Source organism: Ictidomys tridecemlineatus, chromosome 5, assembly GCF_052094955.1.
Source record: "Ictidomys tridecemlineatus isolate mIctTri1 chromosome 5, mIctTri1.hap1, whole genome shotgun sequence".
In the NCBI taxonomy this organism is placed as follows: Eukaryota; Metazoa; Chordata; class Mammalia; order Rodentia; family Sciuridae; genus Ictidomys; species Ictidomys tridecemlineatus.
In genome coordinates, this window is record NC_135481.1 from 41,185,220 (window position 1) to 41,201,092 (window position 15,873).

General features: G+C 42.5%; 1 non-coding gene across 1 annotated transcript; it reads right to left on the reverse strand.

Annotated features, from left to right (window-relative positions):
* Positions 1–13,879: 13,879 nt before the first annotated feature.
* Positions 13,880–14,068, reverse strand: LOC120887051 (U2 spliceosomal RNA). The gene has a single exon (XR_005730219.2). It is a non-coding gene; the product is annotated as a U2 spliceosomal RNA (small nuclear RNA).
* Between the last annotated feature and the right edge of the window lie 1,805 nt (positions 14,069–15,873).

The window sequence follows — 15,873 nt, forward strand, 5'->3', positions numbered from 1 at the left end:
TTACCTATGTGCCTACTTTAAAAAGAGGTCTATTTAAAAGCTAGGGGTTTCCCTTTTGAAACTTATTTCAACAGCCAAGAACTGATGTGTAAGCACTCAGTGGGTGACTGAAAGTGGGGCAATCTGTAATGTGCATCTCACCTGTGAAGTAACACGACTGTCAAGGAAACAGTAGACAAGCCAAAGACGAAACAGAAATAAGAGCCCCTCTGCATCTCAGAAGCAAAGGGAATTGAGGACCACAGCAATCTATACCTGGAGATTTTACATGTCCTGGCCTTGTGAAGAGGAAAATGAAGAGACCAACAAAGAGGATACTTAATTCCAGGTGGATGTAGGAGCAAGGCAAGCTCCACCAGCCACCACCCTGCACTGCCGTCCAAAACTGACCTGGGCAGGTATTAACCTTGCAGCACCTGGTGATCCCTTGACTCGTGCTTAAGAAGGCAAGTGGAGAAGTAAGGTCAAGAAAGATGAAGAAAGGCAGTAATCTTGTTGAGTTTTTATGTAGAGAGGTGAACATTTAGATACCCAAGCAAACAAAAAGAAAGGAAAGTCAACTTTTAACCCACATAAACTCGCTTCTGGCCCCTTTAAAGCAAGTGGGTTTCACTCTAGGGAGAATTCTACGAAGGCAGGGGACTTAGCTGTACTTCCTTAGAACTTACCCCTGCAGGATGGCATGTCCTAATATTCTCCAGGTTAGTTATCTTCCCTAGGAGGTAATAAGTTCCCTGAGGGCAGGACCCAGGCCTAGTCCATCATTGTATCTTTCCCAGCATGGCCCACAATGATTGGCAGAGAGGCACTGTTAAATGACTGCTGGGAAATGCTACTCCGTCAGCTTTCCTGGAAGTCACTCTGCTCTCTCCACTCCAAAGCCATATTACCCTTCATAATACATCTGGGTATTTTGTCCATTCTCAAAACTGGCTATGGTTCCCCAGTGCATGCAATTTAATATTAAGTCCAGTGTCACTGGCCGATGCTCAAGCCAATCTCATGCCAGCATTATCACACAATTATTCCCCTTTCAACCACCTCCCCTGCTTCCTACCCTCCACCTGGACTTTTCCTAATTCCCAAATACTCTCCATGCTTCTCCAGTTCTGTACCTTCATTCCTGCTCCCTGGAATCATAGCAATAGGAAGACCAGATTAGGAGTCTGGACACTGGCTTTAAATGCCACATCCAGTAGCACATGAGCCACATGACCTATGACAAAATTTTTAACCACTAAGACTCATTTTCCCCATCTTTAAAATTAGGGATCACAATATCCACCTCACAGAGGCATAGAGATAAATGATAAAAGCAGCAAGCATAGTAGGTGCCCGTAAGTGTTGGTCCCCTCTCTTTATTATCCTTCAACTTTGAGCACAGACATCACCTCCATTTTACTGTAGGCAGAGGAGTCTCCCCTTCCCCTGAACTGAGCAAGTAGTTATGGGAGAATATTTATGCCACCAGGAGGGAGGGGCCTTCTCCAGGTCAACGGAGTCCACCATGGAAACAGGTGGGCCGGCAGACATCCTGGCATATGTCCCCAGACACAGAAGCCTGGAGTCATAGAGCAGATTTTTATAGATTATCTCACCAGATGTCCTGTTTCATAGATAAGAAAATTGAGGGCAGTAAGGAGCTAAGACTGGACTCTTCTCTATGGCTCCTCCCTCTCTGCCAGGACATGAATAAAGGCCAGTATTCGCTGAACCAATCACAGGCTGAGACTGGAACTGGAATTGCAGGGCAAAGAGCTTCTTCAGAAGTGTCTCATCCATTACCTTGTTTCCAGACAGGGATACACATTTATCTTACACAGCACATATCAGACTCTTGATAAGTGTTGGGCTCACACCTCTAAGGAGGATATTCAAATGCCTATGACAGACACCATCTCACCTTTATAATTCAGAGCCCAGGTAAGGAGGCACCATTTGTTCAAATGATTACCCTGCAAATGATTTCCTCATCACTGCAGTAGCATCCATGCTTGGCAAGGTGCTCCCTGAGAGAGCAAAGAAAAGGTCCACAAAGGAGGAAGATGGATTGGTTCTTGAAGAATAAATAGCTCACTAAGGAGACAGGTGTTTGAGAAGGGCATTTGCACTTGATCATTTAGTTTCACTCTCCTTGCAAACAATTACAACCACATATGCTGGAGGTGAGGCTGCACGCCTGTGCCCACTAAGTTCTGTCTTCTTATCACAATGGAAGATCAGCTTCATGAAAGGAAGCCTGGGACTATCCCAAACTGTGCCAGGGTCAGGGATATTTTTGAGCAAATTACTCAGTATCTTCCCTAATTTATTTGTTTTTCATCATTGCTTCTAAGGATTCCTCAAAACTTCTTTTATTGCTGGGATTAGGGTAGGACTAGGTAAGAAACCCAGAAGCTCAAATATGGGCAGTTTGATACAGAAAAAGAAAACGAAAAGGACAAAGGCCAATAGAAAAGCTCTTAAGTGAGCTTTTAACCTCCCAAAAGAAAAGGTATTTTTTGTACAATGGGGCACTCAGATCCTCTGGTAAGTGACTCCAACAGAGATGGAAGTGCAGAAGAGTTATCAGTGGAAAGGTCTGTGAAAGATAAAGAGGACAGAAAGTAGCAGCAGGTAGGGAAGGCCTTCAAATCATGATGGAGGTCTTACACTGAAAAAATCAGGAAAGAAAGAAAGATTGGGAAGGAAGTTCAGTTGCAAAGACTGCTCAGAGAGGAGAGACAGCTGGCCCTGGATGCTGCTGAGATCAGTCATTGGCTAGAGCTAGCTGGGCAATGCACGGCTTCCATTCAAACACTGAGGTGGTTCCCGAAGAAATGCATCACAGAAGCACATTCTGTGGTAAGTTCTGTCTTAAAGGAAGGCCTGAGCAGCAGCACATCTACATGGCTACTGAACACACACATCATCCTGGAGTAAAATAATTAACAGGGGAATATACTGTGCTGATAGATCACAGAAACTTGTTCTAGGTGTATTTGGAGTAAACATAGGTCTTAAGATAGCAGACTAATTGTAGATTCCCTTTTTTAATTAATTATTAGTATAACTGGCTGAGTTTAACTCGTGTTTATAACAGATCTGGGTTGAGGGTAAATCTTTGCACGTGAATCTCCTAGCTCTCTACAAACCAAAACTCTGCACCCTCTTATCAAGCCAATCAACTTTGATAACTAAGTGAAAAGAAGTTTAAGCCAAAATTCTTTGCCAGATAGAGAGAGAGAGAATGGGGGAGGAAAAGAAGAATAACCCTTGAGACCTTGAACACCATGAGGACAGGATCCATATGATCTATTCCCCTGATAAATCACTAGCTGCTTTCAGAGTCAGGCACACGAAACCTCAATAAATATGAAATAAAAGGATAAGTGGATCAACATATGAATGTCACCCACCATAACTTATCCGTCGCTGTTTTTAGCTTCTCAGACACACTCATTTTGATTTTATTTTGTGTCTTTGGGGTTCAGTAGTAGAGAACAGAATCTTTTCTAACTAGTTTAGGTGAAATGGAATTTTATTTCAGGGCATTGAACAGCTTATAGAATTACTTGTTGGTTGAGCGGTTGGGAAAGACTCCGGAAGCACACTACAGAATCCAGAACCACACCACCACTTCTGCAACCAGGAAGGCGCTGAGATCGGAAACCTTCTATAGGTGCCAGCTCCAGGTCAACCCCACCTACAGTGGTATGAGTGAATGCCCCCCACTCTGCCTGTCCACACCCATTCAAAGCAACAGTCACTGCAACCTGAGGGCAGGGCCCAGGCCTAGTCCATCATTGTATCTTTCCCAGCAAGGCCCACAGTGATTGGCCAAGGGGCACTGTTGAATGACTGCTGGGAAAGGGCACTACTCCGTCAGCTTTCCTGGAAGTCACTCTGCTCTCTCCACTCCAAAGCTATATTACCCTTCATAAAGCATCTGGGTATTTTGTCCATTCTCAAAACTGCCTCAGAACAGCCAAAAGACTCCACAGGCCTGTTGGCCATGGAATGTGGCTTCCAGCCCATTTCTCTCTTCCAAATCTTACATGAACGTCCGTGGTTGGTCAAATCCAAATCACCCCAGGAAGTCTAGCTGCCAAGAAGTTGATAAAAACGTATAATTTAGACGTCCAATACTTACAGGTTAGAAGAAACCACCTTAATGAGGACACAAAAGAATTGAATGGGCCATTCCACCACATCCTCCTCTGAGGAAATCTCAAAGAGGACCTTATGTACCTATCTTCTATCAGGTGGAAACCAAGAATCTTCGGTTTTAAGGCAGGGTTGTAACCTCATTTGTTAAGGGACTTTTAAAAACGATTGTGAGTTTTCTATGGAGATTTAAAAAGGAAAATAAAAAGAGCAGTCATTTGTCTTTAGTTATCATCTACAAGGGGATATTGCCTATATGCTCTGTCTCCCCACAAACTCTGTCTTATGTAGGATGCCTCATAGCGTGTTTGTGACTCTTTGTGTGGTCACCTGGTAGATCATCTCTCCTGTAGTCCCCATTGACCTGGTGAATTCCTGACTATTCTTGGTGGCCTCTTGCAACTCCTTCCTCATCCCCGAGGCATTAAGCAATTCACCTCTAGCCCTTTTCTATGGAGTTTCTCTTCTCCTAAGACAGGACCTTTTCTGTCCCAATATCTTCTACCTCATCTCCCTCATGAGGTCCTTTGTCTTGTCCACAGGAAATGGAGAGACATTTATGGTAGCCTTGCCCTAAAAAGTCATCGATCTGTCTGAAGTGTCTAAAGGACATAAAGAGGTCCTTGAGCTGTTTCTTCTGTAAATCTACAGAGGGTATGGAGGTAAGGGTTCTGCCTGACATTCCTTTTGGTAAATAACCATCACGGGCGCCTCAGTCAAAATGGAGATAGAAACGGTCCCATTGAGGCATCCTGCTACACAGGATCTCTAATGTCCCCTCACAGAGATTTTGCTGACACTCCCTTTATTCAGCAGGTTCCACAGAAGTACAAATGCTCACAGTGTTCTCCTCTGCTGATTCTGTGCCTTTCACATCCTTCAAGATCCAAGCTTGTCTCTCACTCCTTTGGTGAAGCATAAAAAATCTTTCTCTTTCTGAAGGGTTAATGTTTCTTAATATTTCACATGCCGCCATCAAGTTTGGCTCCACAAAACCCTCATCCCACTGTAACCCCTGATACAAGTTTCCCTCAGAGCTCCCCTAGACATTATTTTTCCTCACTTGTTTGCCTTATCCAGGAAGCTGAAAAATCTTCAAGGACAGCAACCATTACTTTGTCAAGTCATTACTCTAGTCTAGCACCATACTGAGCCCATACCAAGCAATCAGTTCACCCATTCACACCTGTTTATTGAGTTACTGTTCCTGACAGGCACTGAGAATCAAATGATCAAAACCTTTGCCTTCATAGCACTAGAGGGGACAAATGCATTTGTAGCACCTGATGGATTCCCCTGACTGAGGTCCTAATCTGTGCTGGATCCTACACAAGAACGACTCATTAAGCAGCATGGTGAGTGTCTTGACTACTCATTTTGGTAGTCATGGGACACCATTGTTGCTCTTTGTAGATTCCATTGTACTTCTAAACAGTTACCACAGAAACTTCTGGAGAAGTCTGACGTGTTCAGCTCACATGGACTCACACAATCAGTGACACGGTTTGCTCATAAGAAGGCCTAGTAAAAGTCCTGAAAATCTAATTTGGGGGCTCTTTCATGCTTCTTGAGAATGTGACTCTCCCTAGAAGGGCCTGTTCTTCCTCATGAGTCACCCATATACACACCCATCCCAAAGCTCCCTGGTAATGTCAGCAGATCAGTGTGTGCAAAGAGGAAGGAAACACATAGCTAATTTTCTTGCCTTTCCTTCTGATAATATGGTATGGCTCACTGAGGTTCTAGGTGATGGGAATACACTTCTGTGTAAGAGGATGGGAGGGTAATAAAAATAAGGCAAGTCATACCCCCAACATTGGAGTTTGGAAATGTTTGAGTCTGAATCTTTCTGTGCTAACAATTATTATGCATTACTCTCCTTGATTGCAACTGTCTTGCACAGAGTATGACAAGGACAGTAGGCCAAGAAAGGCTTTTCTACACAAAGAACATTTCTTCTTACAATCTCTGCACCACAGGCCACTTAGGCAAGATGTCTCTGGAAGCTCCATGTTTAGATAGCTGTGAAGTGCAGTGGACATAAGACGCTCCAATGATAGTTGTTAACAATATAGGTCCCTGGGCCCTAAACATTTTATTTCTTGGAATAGTCAGAATATAAGAACTATAGAATTTCCTATAGCTTTTATTATATTGGCTATAGTATTCACTTTAAATAGATTCATTTTGTCAAATGCTGGTGCATGATCTCAAAGGACACAGGATAGAGGATTGCTGAGAAGGGGAAAGTCAATGAGCCAGGTCCAAACTTTGGGCTGACAGAGAAGGACCAATCTCAGGGAGGCAAAGCTGTGGGAAGCTGGACCCCGCAGGTTGGGGTAGGTGTTTTAGAAAAGACAGATTCCCACATCAGATCAAAGCCTAGGCTGCAAGTTCAGCAGGAGTTATGTGTAGCGAGCCCTAGCAAGTTTTTCTGCTAAAGTCTTTATAGTTTCCCGGAAGTCTTCCTCAGCTAAGACTCCTCTGTCCTCAGTAAACCTTTCTTGTAAAGAGGGTGTCAGTACCACAAAACTAAGTTGTGAATCCACTGAACTGCCAACTTCCTGGAGGCCGGTACTGAGCCTGAGACTGGCTCCAGCCAGACTGAACCGGCTTTTCCAGGAGGAGCTGATCCAGAACTTACCACAAAAAAAAAAAAAAAAAATGGGACATCAATTTATGCTCTCTTCTCTTCTAATCTGGAGTTGGTTTTGCTTTATGGCACCAATAGTAAAGACCAGGAATAGAAATGAGATATTCTCAGGGCTAACTACAGGCTACCTAGCTTTGCAACAAGGGACAACAGGAACACTACCCCGCTCACCTCTAAAAGACTGCTGTAAAAATAGGCCAAGATGAGGCTGAATCTGCAAGCACAAAGGCTCAATTGAAGCACGACTCTGCCCCAGTGGCCCTCCCTTTTGGACCTGCTGCTCCTGTTTCACAGGCCTCATTTCCTCCCCACCCCTACCTGATGTTATAGAGAACCTAAATACCCTGCCTCTGCTCTCCCCAGTCCCTACCTGGAAGGCTCCACACTCTTGTCTCTCTTGCAACTTTTGAGATCCAGTTCTGCTTGCAACCTTTTTAATCAAGAAGTACTTTGCAAGCCCTGAGCTCCAGAAACCCGAACTGCATGCATGCTCTATGGTGCTGGTTCTGAACTCTGAATCCAAAACAAAACTTTCTGAGGAGCTTTTAAATATTTTCCACCACCTTCCTCAGGCTGTCTGACTGAAATTTTGGGAAAAGACCTTCTGCTGTTATTGCTATTGTTGCTTTTTAATGTTTCCACAGAAGTTCACTTAGGAATCATTGGCCTATAAATAAAACTGGCACACTTGACAAATATCATATTGTTTTTCAATTATTTCAAGTTTAAAAAACTACTTTTGTGTTTTCCTACAATTCATCCACACTCCTTTCACCTGGGATAGGGCTTCACACACACACACACACACGCACACACACGCACACTACACACACACATGCACATACACATATGCACACTACACACACATACACATACACATATGCACACAAACATACACAGCACACACATGCATACACACATATGCACATATACACACATACACACACATGCACACATACATACACACTACACACACACACACACACACATACACATATAGCCCAGTGCAGTACCATGATACTGCACACAATAAATCATTGATGCTGAATTACCATAACTGAGAAGAAAAGGAGGAAATGGGATGTGGGAGGATGAATTGTTTATATTATCTTTTTTGTTGTTGTGATTCCATGAAGAGCAAATCCTACACATGACTCACATCATCCTCTAAAGAGCTGGTCTTAAAGTGGGGGTGGGGAGCTATTAGTGATCACTATACCATAGGACAGGGCACATGTTCCCAGGTGAGAGAGTGTGACCATGGGGGTGCAGAGGCAATGGTGCCTTAGAAAAGGGTGTAAGTAAAGCCAAGACTTAGCAGAACTGAGAAACCAGCAGAAATATAACTAGTAATGATAACAAGTGCTGTTTTGAGTGGTAGTTGTCACATGCCAAGTGCTGCGCTGAGTAGGTCTTGATAAGAGATATCACCATTCCTACCTTAAAGATGAGGAAATTGAGTTCTGAAGAAGTTAGGTGCTTAGTCCAAGTTCACAAACAACAGAATCCATATTCTAACCCAGTCTCGTCAGACCCCAGAGCTGGAGTGTTTACCATCCTTCTGTTTCTTAGGCTCACTCTGCCTACTTTTCTCTGCCCTCTCAGCAGAACAGCTCTTACTATTTTCTCATCTACTTGCATGTGATCTAAAATGGCTGCCTCATTTCTACAGCTTTTCTAGAGACCTTTATCTCTCTGATTCCCAGTTAAAATTTTTTGAAGAATATGATTTGTCAATGAATGGGCGACCTTTAAATCGAGTGTCCACTGGGGATGCAATCAGTCATGGCCAGGAGGATCACCCCAGAGCCTTGTTGGTAAGGCAAGTTGCAGGATATGTCCATCTACTAGGATCTCATATACCATCCCTGAAGCCAAAACTCTGGAGTAGGCAATTAAACTTGCCACTTCCCTTGCATGTAGATTCAGGATAATAATGGTACACACCTACAGGGCTATTTTGAGATTTAAAGGAGTTAATTTATGTCAAGTGCACAGAACAGTGTCTGGCACATAGTAATTGCTATGGATGGCATTATTATTCAAGTTGTACTACAAACTGCTTTTGCTCTGGTTCACCAGTATGCTATGCCCTTGACCTCAGCTTGGTTTGTTGGCTTTGATCCACCCCTTTCAAGATGTGCCTCAACAACTACCAAACTTAATCATCTCAGAAAACATATCCTTCTCTAGTACAGCTTTAATAACATCCTTAGACAAGCAAAGGTAGATGATCTCAGTCTGAAAATGTGCAGTTATTCTAAAAAGACTGAAACTAAGGCCAATCTTTATCTTTGAGAAAGGGATTATAAAAACCAGATCGTATAGGAAGAGAATTGAGTTCATGGAAATGATGAGAAATGCCTTGCAACAAACTCTGCCCCAAAAGCTGCTTGTTTACTTTTAACAGGAGACAAATTCATTAATGTCCCCAAATAATAGGTAAAAAGGACTATCATAGTGAGCTTGTTCAGACAAAGTGAGTTATGCATTTACTCGATATCTCCAATACTACCCCAAGCCAGCTGGGGGATTTAAACCTTTCAAGATCATTGCTATGAATCTCAGCACAGTTCTTCTAGAATCAACTTCAGCAATGCCTTGTCCAAAATAAGCAAACTTGTTGATTTGAAAAGAATAAATAAAGTAGAAAGAGGGACAGCTGTGCCTTGAATCATTATGCAAACAAATAAGATATGGAATTTCTATCTTGGTTGTGATACATGTTATCATAACTACCACTAACTTACATGTGCGCCATTTCAAATGTCTCATTTGATACTCCCAACTATTGCTCTGCAAGCAAGGTAACAGATGATAAAGTTGAGTCTAGGTAATGAGTTATTACTTGCTGCTGTTAGTAAGAACCTGGCACTAGAACACAGATCTTCTGACTCTTCTGCCCCATCATGTCTTTCTGTGGGGTGTTTCTTGTGTAAGCTGTGGAAGAAGCCTTCAAATAGTGAAATCAACTGGTTGAAAAATAATTGGCATCTTTTCAAGTGTGTTCCTTAAGTCACTCTTGTGTCATGGTTCCTAAGTTTGGGAACTGTTCCCCATGTAGCCTATGATATATAATGTGCATTTGTTTATTAAAAACTCTGAGCAATCCCACCCCAAAGAAATCTATATAATCTATACTAACTCTGCATTCCTCAAACTTATTTAATCATAAACTCTTTGTATTATTTATTAATATCACACAGAGGAATATTCTTTGAAAAATATTTCAAACTATCTTAAAAACAAGTGTGCAGTGACATGAATAAATTAAACAAAAAAAATATGCCTTATTCTACCTTGGCTGTTCCCCAGTTTCTTTGACCCAAACCAATTTCTGAAAATAATATTAATTCTAAGTAAGATCTGTGCAGATGCAGGTTATTATCAAGAGCATGTGAGGAAAGGTGAGATTGTAAAGAATTGAACAGGCATCAGGAGGGAAGATCAATACAGAAACAGCTCTGCCTCCCACCTCCCAGTGACTTGCAGAAACTCTGGGTGGCCTCACACTTCACTTTTTCTCTCCACCTACTTTAGCTTTTCATTTATTAAGGGTTCTAACAGCAGTTTGAGGAATAAGATGTTTCTCCACCCATTGCCCCTCTGTAACTTTGCCCATTGTCCTTAGTCTTCAGAGAGGAAACTTGGGCTTTCTGGAGGTGATGGGAAGGTCACTCTGTGGTTGCATAGAACAAAGACTGGTGGCATTAAGGAAAAGGGGAAAGTAACTTGTGTGCCTTCCAGAAACCTTTATCAAGTATTTATTAACCAGTCAATTGAAATCCACTGAACCAACAGGGAGCCCTTTCTTTATTAAATGACTTTTTCACACCTCCTTATCACTGGCTGCTACTTGTGGGTTGACTAATAAGGCACCTTCCCTGGAGAGAATTAATGTTGACTTTTCTTGACTTCACATCTTTATATCCGTATTAAATTAATTGGGCTATGTTGCCAGTAGACTGCACATATGTCCCATGGATGGGGTTCAGGACACACTATCCGCAAACATAGCACCTTGGCATTTCCTATTCCCACCTTCTTCCTCCCTTCTCCCAGAAGTAGGCCAGAAATTCTAGCTGACCTTCCCCTGAAGGTCACTCCAGGGAGACTCTCTCTCTACCTGGAGAAAAGGAGCCAAGACACAGAGGCGCCAAGAAGAATCTGAAGGAACAGGCCTTGCTTAAGTACCCCCCTCATTACCATGAGGTCATTCTCCCTGTCTTATAATTGTACTTCTACACAACGGCCCACTCTTCATCACACCTCAGCATAAGAATACAGTTCTCTCTGTCTCTTTGGATCTTCACTTTTAAGACTCCTGGAACACATAAAACCTGTATTAAATAAATGTGTGTAGTTTTTTCTTGTTAATCTATCTTTTGCTATAGAAGCTTCAGCCATGGATCTTGCAATGGGTGAAAAAAAACATTGATTTCTTTTCCTTCCCCAACACCCAACTGGGGCAAACGCATGAGCTTCCCAGTCTCTGCCATTCTGAGAAGCAGTTATTTTTTAAAAGCTTCCTCATCCTCCACCAAAGGAGGGTTCAGGGCTTAGCACCAGGGCACTTTCAGTGAAGCATGTTTTCCTTCTCATATGATCCAAAATGGTCTAAGCCTCCCAGAACTCCTTCCTTACTCTCAGGCAAGTTTTATCCAGGAAGCAGTCCTCAAGTTTAAGATAATGTGTCCTAGAGGACACAGGGACACAGGTAAGCCTCTCTTTTGGCCCAGAGGCTATTGACATGGCCCAGGCAGGAAATGTGTTTATTATTGAAGGGTTTCTCAAGGTTGAAGTGGGTTAGCACCTTCCTGATGGCCAACGGGGAGATGCTGCATTTTCCAACTTTCCTGTACCCAAAGAGACACTGCACTCTTTCACAGTTCCTTCCAGCAAAGACAGTTGCCTAAGGGCTGGGGTCCTGGAGTAGAGACTACCCAGCTTGACTGCTTTTATCTGAACTTTTGAGTCACTCTCTAGGAAGCACACTATTATCTCCTTTTATCTTCCTCTTGCTCAAAGAAAGGGCAGAATTAACTTTCTAAACATGACAGAGTGACTTTAACCACCCAGGGCAGATAAAAGAGCCCTGCTCAGATGATTCCTCACCTTGGATGAGGGGGGTGGGATATAATGGCAATAAACTGGGAATATAGCAAGGCCTGATGGTTCAGATTGTCCTGTGTGTCCTCTGTCTTTAGTTGAGGGTATCCCTTTCCTCAAGGTTGGGGAGGGCACCTCTGGAGGGAGGGTGGGTGACCCACTGTGGGAAGAAGGTGCTGGGTGTTGTGACCTGCTCCAAGGGAGGAGAGCAAGAGGAAATTAAACATGATCTTCCTGCTTTAGCTGCTTCCACAAAATGCCAAGGTGCCGTATTTTGGGGTAGCATGCTCTGAATCTCTGAAGACCTATAATTTTACCTCTCTCTTTTTACAATTAGCACTATGGATTCCACAATTTAATGGCTACCAATGAAATCCTTTTTCACTCTTCAGCTCTTGGCTGTGACCCTCAAATTAGAACAGATGCCAATCATGCTGGCTCTCAAAGAGAGGCAGGTTTTAAAAAACAAAAAATAAAAATTTAAAAGGTTGCTTTCAAAGGGGACTACAGGCATCTTATCAGCCATCTTTAAACAGTTGGTAGTGATTTCCTGAGGCACTGAGGCTGCACAGGTTTAAAAAAGGATGTTAAGGGTTGTCTGTGCTATACCTTAACTAGGGGAACTGGACCAAAGTTTCTTTAAAAGAGAGAGGGATGCTAAAATGAAGAGAATAGGAGAGAGTTCTGAGTTTCCTTCCCCAAGAATGCTGGGGAACTTAGAGTCCAATTCTCTCTGCAGCCCCCACAGCAATAGAGCGGGTCAGGCTCTCGTGACCAGGAGGTAGTACCAATACCACCTGAGCAGCTCCCCCACTCTAGCCCCTACATTTGGTCTCCTCTGATCCTGCTTTATATGAGCAATTAGACTCAGAGGCCACCAGTGGCTAGTGGCCCATTGTCACCCAAAGCCTGACTCCACATGCCTCCCCTCAACCCCTCTGCCTTTGTACAGACAAAGTGAAGAAGAGACACCACACAAAGGCAAGCAGCCTGATGTCATCAGATACTGAACAGAAAAGAGTCCCAAAGATCAACTGGTTTCTAAGTGTGTCCAAAGACCTCCTGCATCAGGATCACCCAGAGGGCATGTTTAGAAATGCAGATCCTGATCCCACCCACTCCCAAAGAAACTGAATTAGTTGGTGACTGGTAGGTATCCCACATTTTTTATGTCATATATTTTAGTCCAGATGTCAAAAAGAATAGAGTACATTGCTTATCCTCTGTGGGCCTAAAAGAACTAGTGAGGGCAAAGCCAGGGTGGTCTCCAAATATTGCCCCTTCAGACTCTGCCCACTCCACCCCACTGCTCCTGGGACACAGATAAGGTGGAGAAATGAAACCAGCTTGGTAAACATATTTTGTTCTTCACCATCTGTTTATTGTTTTCAAGCCATTTGTTTGTTCTCATGAACTACTTTGGCTATTAAGGCCCCAAGGAGTAATGATTAAAGTCATATTTTGGACTTGGAACACCATAATTTAAATTCTGACATTGCTACTTCCTGGCTGTAAAACCCTGAGTAAGTTACTTATCCTTTCTGTGCCTCAGTTTTATGATCTAAAAAATAATAGTATCTGAATAGACACAGGACACATCACCCCAAATCAAGCTATAAGAGACAAGAATACACCATCCCAAAACATGCCTTTTGGTCATCTTTATTATTTGCACCTGGTCATCTTGAGAAACTGCCATTACAGGAGTTGCTGTAAAAGTTGTTCTTCTGTGTGAGAAATTGACATCTATGAAGGAAGGCTCTATTTGCAAGGGTGTCTCCCAGTCTGTTCCAAGAAGAAAAGAATGAGTAGATTACTCAAGATTCAATGGAGGAGGCACCTATTTACATCTGTTCAACAAACCTTACATTGTATTAATGTGCTTTTCCTGACCATCCCATACCATTCTTTCTTTGATTCAGAAAATGATGGATTTGAGCCAAATATTTTGGGGAGCAGGGGACAGAGGCAGGGGTGTGTACCATTCCTGGAAGTACTACAATACCAGGCCAATGTGTGGTGTGGATGGAGCAAGCCATATTCTATCTTCCTGCTCCAAAAATCCATTTAATGTATTCTCCTCAGAAAGAGGACTATCAGATATTAAATCAATAAGAACAGATAGTACAGTTGATCTTAGCCAAAAAGCTGAAGAGCAATATAAGCCTAATGTTTAAATACTGTCTTCAGGAACTTCTCTAGAATTTACTTTTCTATGGATGTTCTCCCCATGAATGTACATGTTGATAAACTTCTGTTTTTCTCTTATTAATTAGTCTTTTATGATAGGGAGTCCCTGCTAAAAGGGTAAAAAGAAAATTATTTTTCTTTCCCTTTATTATTGTTGGAAGTGTTGTACTAATTAATACAAGTTGTGATATTTCAACTAAGACAGATTGTGAGAATTCAGATAGTTATACACATAGAGTTTTAAACAGAGCCCAGTATGGGATAAGTGCTCAGTAAGTGTAGACTGTCATTCTTATTATTATTGGTTTCTCTCCTGTGATCATTTCTAAAGTTAGGAGGAGAGTTTAACTATGAATTTGGCTAGCATAGGTGTAATGCTGATGGACATTAACCCAGTTACAATCTTAGGTTATTAGCTGTTTATTCTCTGGCTTGGCCATCTCAGTCAAGGTCACTCACTGCCCTTGAGATTCTGCCCAGGTGCACGTTCAGTGAGGACTGAGTTGGCTAGTACAGAACTCCATGAGGCAGGGGTGTGGTAGAAACCTAATCATGCCTCTGTAACTATTCACAATGTCATTCTAAGATATTCTTCCTTCAGTTAGTGTAGAAGCAAAGGAAAATTTCCCCTCTGCTCTCTGCAGATTTGCTAGAATAAACTACACGCAAAGATTAAATAGGAGAAAAGGTATACTATAGTTTATTAATGTGAAAAAGGGGGAAATCATTGCATAGAGGAAAAATCACAGGAATGCATGACCACCCACCAGCCCAGCATCATTCAGAAATATATACCACTTTTCCAATAGAGGAGGGAGAAGAATGGGGAATGGAAATAATCTTGAGGGGTATAGTGGATTTTTAGGGGAACTCCTTGAGTTTTGAGAACATACAGTGTCTTGGGGACAAAGTCCATTTAGCCAGCAAAACACACATGATTCTTCAGTGATTCTCTATAGAACTGAAATAGAGGAAAAAGTGGGACTACAAGTGTGGGACTAAACAGAGAGCTTTTGTCCTCTATTCCAGTGACCAAAAGTGAGACAAAAGCCAGTCCAGGTGTGTTGACAGACTTCAGTCTTTCCTCCTGCAATATGAGTTTAATTAATGAAAGCTCTCAAAAGGACATCAGGATCCTTATTTTCCTCCTCAGGGGTCCAGACTCTGAACAGACAAACCTTGCAAAAAGCCTCTTCTTGAACTGGGAGAGGGAGAAATGAGGGAAGGTCATACATACTTGGATTCTGGGGTACGACCTCAGGTCTCTCAGCATGTCAAAGTACATGCCTTTGGGATACTGTTTTTTGAGCCCCAACACTAGCTTTTCAATAGCATTAGAGGTGCTTTTAATACTTCCTCCCCAGATAAAAATCAAAGCAGTATCTACTAAACCAGAGCACAGGCCCCTCAGGGAAGAAACCACTCAGACCTGCCCCCTACCAGATTTGACCACCTCACCAAAATATCCATGTTAGTGACCCTCCGACTGGAGATCAATGCTGAGATCAATTCAGCACAACTTGCTGCAAGAAATGGAGAAACTAGATTTCCTAAGCATTTATAGCATGAATCTTGTCTTTTTGAAAGAAGATGACATTAAGAAGTGGTAACTTCCAAATCCAAGTCTGTTATTTAAATAAAGAGCAAGCATGAGTTGTCAGGGATCTGAGTGTGCTGAAGTATGTCCTAGAAATGAAAATCACTTTAGATAATCACTCTTTTTGCTATTAGGAGAACTCACGAGGCTCACATGACACCTGGTTGGAAAGTCACCA